Source organism: Ammospiza caudacuta, chromosome 11, assembly GCF_027887145.1.
Source record: "Ammospiza caudacuta isolate bAmmCau1 chromosome 11, bAmmCau1.pri, whole genome shotgun sequence".
Taxonomy (NCBI): Eukaryota; Metazoa; Chordata; class Aves; order Passeriformes; family Passerellidae; genus Ammospiza; species Ammospiza caudacuta.
The window spans coordinates 1,938,832-1,947,198 of NC_080603.1; the positions used below are offsets into that span (position 1 = coordinate 1,938,832).

At 59.8% G+C, this 8,367-nt stretch overlaps 1 pseudogene; it reads right to left on the reverse strand.

Annotated features, from left to right (window-relative positions):
* Positions 1-391: 391 nt before the first annotated feature.
* LOC131562641 (serine/threonine-protein kinase PAK 3-like) lies at positions 392-7,592 on the reverse strand (annotated as a pseudogene).
* Positions 7,593-8,367: the final 775 nt, after the last annotated feature.

The following is an 8,367-nucleotide window of genomic DNA, read 5'->3' on the forward strand; positions in this document are numbered from 1 at the left end:
CCACTCTTTCTGTAAAATACTTCCTCCTTAATTCTAGCTTGCATCTCCCTTGGCGCAGCTTGAGACTGTGTCCTCTTGTTCTGTCTGTTGTTGCCCGGAGAAAGAGACTGACCCCCAGCTCACCACAGCCACCCTTCAGGAAGTTGAAGAGGGTTATAAGGTCACCCCTGAGTCTCCTTTTCTCCAGGCTGAACAACCCCAGCTCCCTCAGTCGTTCTTCATACGGCTTGTGTTCCAAGCCCCTCACCAGCCTCGTTGCTCTCCTTTGGACACACTCAAGCATCTCAACGTCCCTCCTAAAATGAGGGGCCCAGAACTGGACACAATACTCCAGGTGAGGCCTCACCAGTGCTGAGTCCCTCCTCTTGGCTGGCGGGGCATAAGGGCCTCCTCAGGCGCAGGTGTCTCCTCTCCAGTCTTCCTGCACTTGCTTGGCTGAAATGATCAGAGCAGCCAGACTGGAGGCAGGATTGCCTGAGGTCACAAAGGGATGTTGCCCAGAGGATAAAGAACAAAGAAAGGAACTCTTACTTTCCAGGATCCTACCCTCACGGGCTCATGCAGGATTCCCTGGCTACCAGGAAGACACACAAAGAGCACCGAGGGCAGCGTGTCTCCCTGCGCCTTCCTGTCCTGGGAGCTGTCTGTGCCACGTGGCCCACACTCCTCCTCATCCCTTCATGCAGGTGTCCTCAGCTGACAGGGCTTTTTGCCCCTTTGCTTTTTCTTACCTGCAGGAGTTCCTGGGCAGAGCAGCGCCTGTCCTTGTCTGCCTGCAGGCAGCAGCGGAGGAAGTCATGCAGGAGAGCTGAGTGGTGCCTGGGCTTCTGCAGTTTTGGGGGCCCGTTCCTTTCTATCAGTTCATAAACCTACAGCAAAAGGATGCAAGAGGACACTGCACCTGCTCCTTTGCTAGCCACATCAGCTCTCTCCACACAGAGCCCTCTTGCTAAGCTGCACCTTACCCTGAGACGGGCTTCCCCCTCGTAAGGAGCTTCCCCTTCCACCATTTCCAGCCCCATGATCCTCAGGGACCAGATGTCCACTTTGGGGCCATAGGCTTCTCCTCTCACCACCTCCGGTGCCATCCAGCTGGGAGTGCTGACGCTGGAGCTGCGCTTGTTGGGCTCAGGGCTGAGCTGAGCACAGAGGCCAAAGTCACCTGAGGACAAAAACAAAGTCTGTCAAAGCCAGCTACCACTGGCAAAGCGGCCAAAACCATTGCCCACTCCAAGCCTGACCAGGCCATGCTGAATCGAGCTGAAAAAGCAGCTCAGCTCTCCTTTCACGTGCCTGGAGCCAGGCAAACAGGGCATTGGCCACTTCCAAAACACCCTCACCATTCACGCACTGGCCAAGCGGCGCTTCTGCCCAAGCGGCACTCACCAAAATGCAAGCACATGGCATGTGCTGGAAATGCTGCAGCCCAGCAGGGATACCCATCCAACTTGACAGATCCATCCATGCCCACAAGGACGTTGTTGCTTTTGATGTGTCTGTGGATGACTTGGCGGGAATGAAGGAAATGCAGTCCTTGCAGGCACTGAGAGAGAAAAAGGAGGGAGGGAAAGTTAACGTGCACGATCTGATTTCATCCCACCAGAAAGGAAAGAGCTCGATGGGATTGACGGCTTTCTCAGGCAACTGTGAGCGAGGGCGCAGCATCATGGTGCTGTCACCAAGAAGAGCTTGCTGCTTCAACACTCTTGGAAGTTTTTTCTCGATTTCCAAGCAAAGGCATCTGGGCTTCCAAAAGTTCCACCGGCCTTCGGTAGGAAGCGCGTCACCTTTGGCTGGGAGGCAGCATGGCAAAAATTTTTGGGGAAGCCTAGTGGCAGCAGAGGAGGAAGCAGCACCTTAGAGCTGTTCCAGAATCCATCGCCATCGGGGCTGCAATGCTATCCTTTGAAGCTAACGCCAGCTCCTCTCCCTTAGCTTGAAATTCTGCCACCTGCATGCTGCCTTCCAGTGGCAAGGAATGTAGGACAGACAGACAGGCTCCAGGAAAACATTGCCAGGCAAAGCTGAGAAGAGGAAGCAAGTGAAACCAAGTGAGTGAGCGAGCACCAGTGCCACAGGACAGACAGGATGGAAGAGTGCAAGAACAGAGCCTGAGGAGTGCGGGGACAGTGGCAGGCAGTTCACTTCCCATGCTCTTTCTTCTCCTGTGTGTCGTGACATCAGCAGTAGCAGCAAAGGAAAGGTGAGAGCAAGAAATCTCGGCTCTCCTTAACCTCCAGCTGGCAAGCGGCATCCTGGGCAGGCTCGGGGAAGCACAAGTGGGATCCCTCACCTCCTGATAGACAGTGCCTATCTGTCCTTCCTCCAGGTACACTGCCCCGAGCACATCAAACAAGGTGCCACCATCCATGAACTCCATGGCCAGCCAAAGCTCTGCATCCATCAGGTAGCTGAAAGAAGAAAACCACAGCATGGAGAGACAGCAATGGGCACAGCCTCAGTCACCCCAGAGCCTGCTCTCCAAGCTACGTGTGCCACAAGAGGTTATTGAACACCAGCTCCACCTCCTCCCATGCTCTGGAGACCAGCAGAGAAATCATCACCAGCTCCCTTCTCTGCCGGTGACCAAAGGGCATTGTCTCTTGGGGCTTGCACTAGCTAAAGCTACGCTGACACGAGAATACGCCAATCTGTCTAAGTAGGCAACAATATTGGGACTCCTGTTGTCCCTCATGGCCAGGATTTCATTGGCAGCCAGCTCCTCGGACATCCCCTCCTCAAGTGACATGATCTTGATTGCCACCTGAAATGACCTTGGCCACCATTCCCTTGAGAAGACGCACCCTGCTCAAGATCACAAGGAGCACGGAGCGAGTGCTGGTGCAATGAGGCAGTGGGCAGGGCCAAAGTGCCTTGTCACTAGACAGCAGAGCTTAGCAGAAGCACCAAAGGCCATCCCAAATGCATTCTGCCCCCTGAGCCTAGACTGTACTTTAGAGGAACAGCCTCTGCTGCAGACATGGGCCTGCCAGCCAAACCTCCAGGGAGAGCTCACAGCAGTGGGGAAAGTGCTCCAGAGCTGCAACATGGCATGGGGCTGTTGGCACTTTACCTGTTGTCCGCTGCTGGTGTCAAGGGCTCTATAAACAGCTCCAAATCCCCTGGAAAGACAAAAGCAGACGAAAGAGCCCTTTAGCCCTTGGCACTGGAATCAAGCCTAGGCAGCAGATCTCCCCAGGCTGCCTGCACGCCTTCCTTAGAAAATGCCTGGCTGCGGCGTCTCTTCGGCCAACAGCACGTCAGCCCGCGAGCCCTCTGCCTTGCGGGGCAGGCTGCCCAAGGGAACACTAAGATGCAGCATGAAGACCAAGGGCCGCTGGAAACCTCCAAGGCTCAGCCAGGTCATTTCCAAACCTAAGGGGAACTCTCCTCCTTGTGCGGGTGTGTATGCATGTGTGTGTCAAAAAAGTGAGAAAAATTAAAGTCAGAAGACTGTCCTTGAGAATCTGACATTTCTTGAATGGCAAGGTGCTCTTTCAGGCCAGAAAGCTGCAGGGGTAGGGGATTTCCCACGTCCTTCTCCTCATTGCTGAAAGCAAGACAATGCCAGCATCAACTTGTCTTTGATGAGGCCTTCAGATTGCTTGGACCAAGCAGTCCAGGCAGGCAACAGGAGGTCAAGCCAGAGCTTGACCATGATTGGAGCTTGCCTGACTTCACGCTTGATATTGCACCAGCCAAAGACCTGGCTCACACTTTTGTAAAAGGAGCCGACGCCACGCTTACCCTCATCCCAGTTCTTCAAGTGCCGTGTATTTGCTCGTTGCCTGGCCCACACTCACAATGCTCCCTGAAAGACAAAAGCAGTGCAGGGCGCTCACTCGCACACAGAGACGCTGCTGCCCAGAGCCTCCCAAAGGCAGCCCCGCTGCCGGCAGCTCTGGACCCTTTGCGGTCTCTTGGCTTCCAGCTGCTGAGACCAGCAAGTGGGAGGGCCATCTTCTCCACCTTGCATCAGGTGGCCTTTCCAAGAAGGCCTTGATTTCCTTCAAGCACTGCATCCCATGCCATAAGCCCAAATGAGGAGCTCTTAAGAAGGGGGCCCTAAGAGGTCACCAAGGGCCTTTGCAGCCTCTGCAGGTACACCCACCATCACTGGCAGGTCCACTGCCAGGGGCACAAAGTGTCTGAGCCGGAGAAGGAGTAAGAACAGGAGCCCGAAAACAGCTGGGGCCAGAGAGCTCCCTGGAGCCTAGTCACTTGCTAGGTGCCAGCCTTCTGCTCAAGCAGAAACAATCTCTGCTTTTGTCTTTGGCACAGAAGGCAGCCCAGGCAGAGCCAAGCCAGGTCCAGCCACCCTCACAGGCAGCAGGAACTCCCTGAGCGCTGCCGCACTGCCTCAAAGCACAACAGGTTCTGCAGAGAGGCCTAAATTCCTCTGAGACCGAGGGGCAGCTTCTGGCACAGCTGTCATTTTCCTGCAGCAGCTCCACGAGCCTTTCATGCAAGCTCCACATTCTTATTGCGGCCTGCGTGGAAAATGCGTGTGTGAAAGGCCATCCTGCTGCCACAGGGCCCAGAGGCCAAAGGCCTGTGCCAAAGCACTGGAGCAGCTGAAGCGGGAGGCAGGACAGCTGGGAGCAGCTGCCTCAGCACCCCAAGGCCAGGCAAGGCCAAGCGACTGCCTTGCCCATTCCCACGCTGGCATCATGGCTTCAGCCGCTGCCCTCTTCTCACCGAGACACTGGTGCCAAGCACCAGGAGGCCTCTGAGGGCCAAGTGACGCATCTCCCTGCACTCGCTCTGCAGCTTCTTGGACATGACCTCCAGGACGCTGTCACGGCATTCACTCAAGTCCAGGCAGTCCAGGATCTGAAAGGCACGAGGCCAGTGACGGGGGAGCCGCACAGGGCCGGGCCCAGGCAGCAGCACAGGGCATGGGCACCGTCCTGGGCAGTTGCAGCCGCGAGAGGGCACACAGCCGGGAGGCAGCTCAGCCAGGCAGTGCTGGCCTTCAGCCTCACCTCCACAAGGAACGCCATGGCCACCAAATCCCGGCATGGCGTGTCTTTGCTGAGCAGCCCGAGCAGGTGGAATGCAATTGTGGAACACAAGGCTTCAGATGTGTGGTGCATTTCTCTGATAGGAGGAAATCGCAAACAAAACCCTGAGGCAGCAGGGCTAAAGCTCTCCCAGGACTGACTCACAGAGGTCTGGCCTTTCCCCAGCACCCAGCAAGGGGGAGCCAGGCCCTCTGGGAGGTGGCTGCTCTTGGGCACGCCCCTCTCCCAGCCTTTTGCAGTCTCCTTGGCCGTCCCTTGGTGACAAGGCCTTGTGGCCCAAGACCTCGGGCCCCACTGTGTGGGGCACCCCAGGCACAGGGCACAAATGCCAGGGGCAGTTGGGGAGCAGGGGGTCTCACCTGGCCAGCATGCCCACAGCACAGTGGTGGGTGTCAGCACAGAGCAGCATGTCCCAGCCATGCTTGTCTTCCATTGCCACCACCACATCCTCATAGTGCAGTCGGCAGAGCAGGGCCTTCAGGGTCTGCTCTGCAAAGCTGTGTGCAGAGAAAAGCCCAGGTCATGCTGGGAGCACTGGCTCCTGCCCTGGGCACGTGGCAGGGACAGGAGGACTTGCATGCAGCACCTGCTGGGGCTGGTGGCAAGGCCATGTTGCTGCTGACATCCCTTCCAGCAGGTGTTGGCCGCCTCTGGCATATCTAAGGTGCTGAAGAGCACTTGGAAGAGCAGATACACAAAGAGGCAGGGGAAATGCACGGTCACCACATGTGGGACGCAGGGCATCTGGAGGATCTTCCACATCACCACAGTTGCCTGCAAAGGACAGAGCAGCCCGAGCTCAGTGCCGAGGTGTCCATGTGGCAGGGCCCAAGCGTGGCAGGGAGAGGCCAGCGGAGATGCAGGGGGAGCACGGGGCCTGGTGGCTCTGAAGCTGCCCCTGGGCCAGGTTTCAGCCTAGCAGGGAGAGGCAGTGAGACACCGTGGTGGAGGGAGGATGGAGACCTGATGGAGAGGTGAGCTTGGGCTGAGCAAAGGCCAGTTGCAGAAACTCACAGCCAGGGCAAGGACAGCCGTGTGGTCCCCATCGGTGGTGCATGTGCTGTGCTCTGGCCAGTTGGCCAGCACGTCAAGGAGTATGAGCATGGCCGTCTCTGCAGTCCTGCATGAGCACATGATGCTCTTCCACATGGTCAAAGCAGCTCTGTAGGGTTAGAGCTCTGTCTCAGGGGGGTTTGGGACACAGCACTGTGGCCTGGGCCGCAGCGGGGAGCTGAGCTGGCTGCCAGCTCTGCCTCTGCCCACTGGCCCTCAGCACACAGGCAGCCCAGCCCCGTGGGGACTGGCCCCTGAGGAACAGGGAGGGAGTATGGCAGCATGCTGGGGACTGGCAAAGGGAGGAGCCAGAGAGCCCTGGAATTCTCTGTGTGTCAGACCACTGGGACAGGCTGTACAGAGTGATGGGCTGCTGAGCCCTGAGCCTTGTGGGCCCGTGGGCCCTGTACCTGTCACATGATGGGGCCACACGCAGGAGAGCCATCACCACATCTGCGGGCTGTGCCTCTGTGAGATCCAGAAGGGGCCTGTGCAGGTTGTACTCAGGAAACTCATTGGCCACGAGCCACTGGTGGATGTACCTGACCATGGCGGGCACCTGGAGAAGGCCGGGGAGACTTGGAAAGCTGCCAGAGGGAGTCATGTGCCCAGCTGCCCCAGAAAAGTGCTTCCCTTGCCACCACACTGCCATGGCCTCAAGGCTTACAGTGTGCAGCAGGCGTGGCTTGGGAGGCCAAGCAATTGCTGGGAGGATGGACGCCAGGCCACAAGCTGCTTACTTGCTTTGGACTGGAAGGACCCTCCTCCACAAGCATATCCAGCAGGGCAGCACTGGTGTTGGTTTTGAAGATGGGAGGGTACGCTCTGACCACGGTGCCCATGACGCTGGTCTCTTCCTCCCGAATCCTTTTCATGAATTTGCACACCATCTGTAGCAGATGGGCAAGAAGCTGGGGATGTTGCATGGAGTGCTCCACACGGGCTGAGCAGGGACAGCAGGCCCAGCCCAGGTGGGGGTGGCTGCAGGTACCTGCGCTGTTCTTCGGAAGCGGCCACGGGTGCGCTCCTGCTTTTGTGTGCGCTCCAGGGCTGCATCTGGCAAACAGTGAGCGCAGCCAGAGCTGAGGGGCTGCGGGAGAGGCCGGAGAGCATGGCCCAGACCTGCGCTGCCCAGGCAGGGAGAGCCCCGGGATGCTCCAGGGGATGAAGCACGGCCACTGTGGGGTGTCTGCCAGGCCCCTCTTCCATCCCGTCCGTGGGCATTTCTCCAGGGGATGGGATGGGATGGCATGGCATGGCATAGGGCCAAGTTAGCTGCAGGCTCCAGCCCTACAGCCCAGCTCAGCCACTCACCCTCCTGCGGTGGTTGGAACGGCACGACCTCTTCGGTCTCCTGTGCTGGAGCAGCACCAGGGCCTTCTTCCTCGTCCTCCACGCCGACCAGCTCCTGCAGGGCCTCCTGCGCCTTCCCTGCGGGCGGGACGCGGCGGTCAGTGCTCGGCTCGGGGCCAGCAACGGCCCCCGAGCGCCTCTCACCCGCCCCGGGCCGGCCATGCCCGGGCGTTCGTTCTCGGGAACGCGGCACGGGAGGCTCGGGGCCGGCGGCCGCGCTGCCGAGCGGCGGAGCTCGGGCCGGGGAAGCCGCGGCGGAGGCGGCGGGAGCGGCCGCGCCGCGTGTGTGCTCCGCGGGCGCCGGGAGGAGCCCGGGCCGGGGCCGGGACTGGACCCTGCCTCGGGTCCGGGGCCGGGCTCGGGCCAGGCGAAGGCAAAGCGCAGCGATGCCGCCCCGGCCCCCGGCACTGATTCCCGCCCGGCAGCGCCACCGCCAGTACGGCCAGAGCCGGGCGGAGGCGAGACCGCGGCGGGACGGCCGGGGCCGGGCACGGGGCAGCCCCGCCCGGGGCCGGGGGCGGGCCGGGGGCATGGCCCGGCCCTGCAGGGGAGAGGGAGGCGGGGAGAGGAGAGGGACGTCGGGCTAGGGAGCCCGAGAGAAGGGTGCCCGACAGCGGGAAAGAGACAAAGAGAAAGAGAGAAAGAGAGAGAGAAAGACTATTCGAAACTATCTGCTTTGCTGCTGCTGCCGCTATTGCTGCCGCCGCTGCTGCTGCCGCTGCTGCTGCTGCCGCCGCTGCCGCCGCTGCAACTGAAGCACCGGGGCCGTTCGTCCCCGTGTCCGTTCCCCGCTCGCCCCACGAGCCCCACGTTCGAGCCCCGCGCGCCCCGGGGACAGCCCCTCCGTCTGCCCAAACACGGGAACTTTGCAGCCGTGAGCCCGGATGCAGAGCCCTGACTCCTGCACTCTGGCACAGCGATCCCCTCGCTTGCTGCT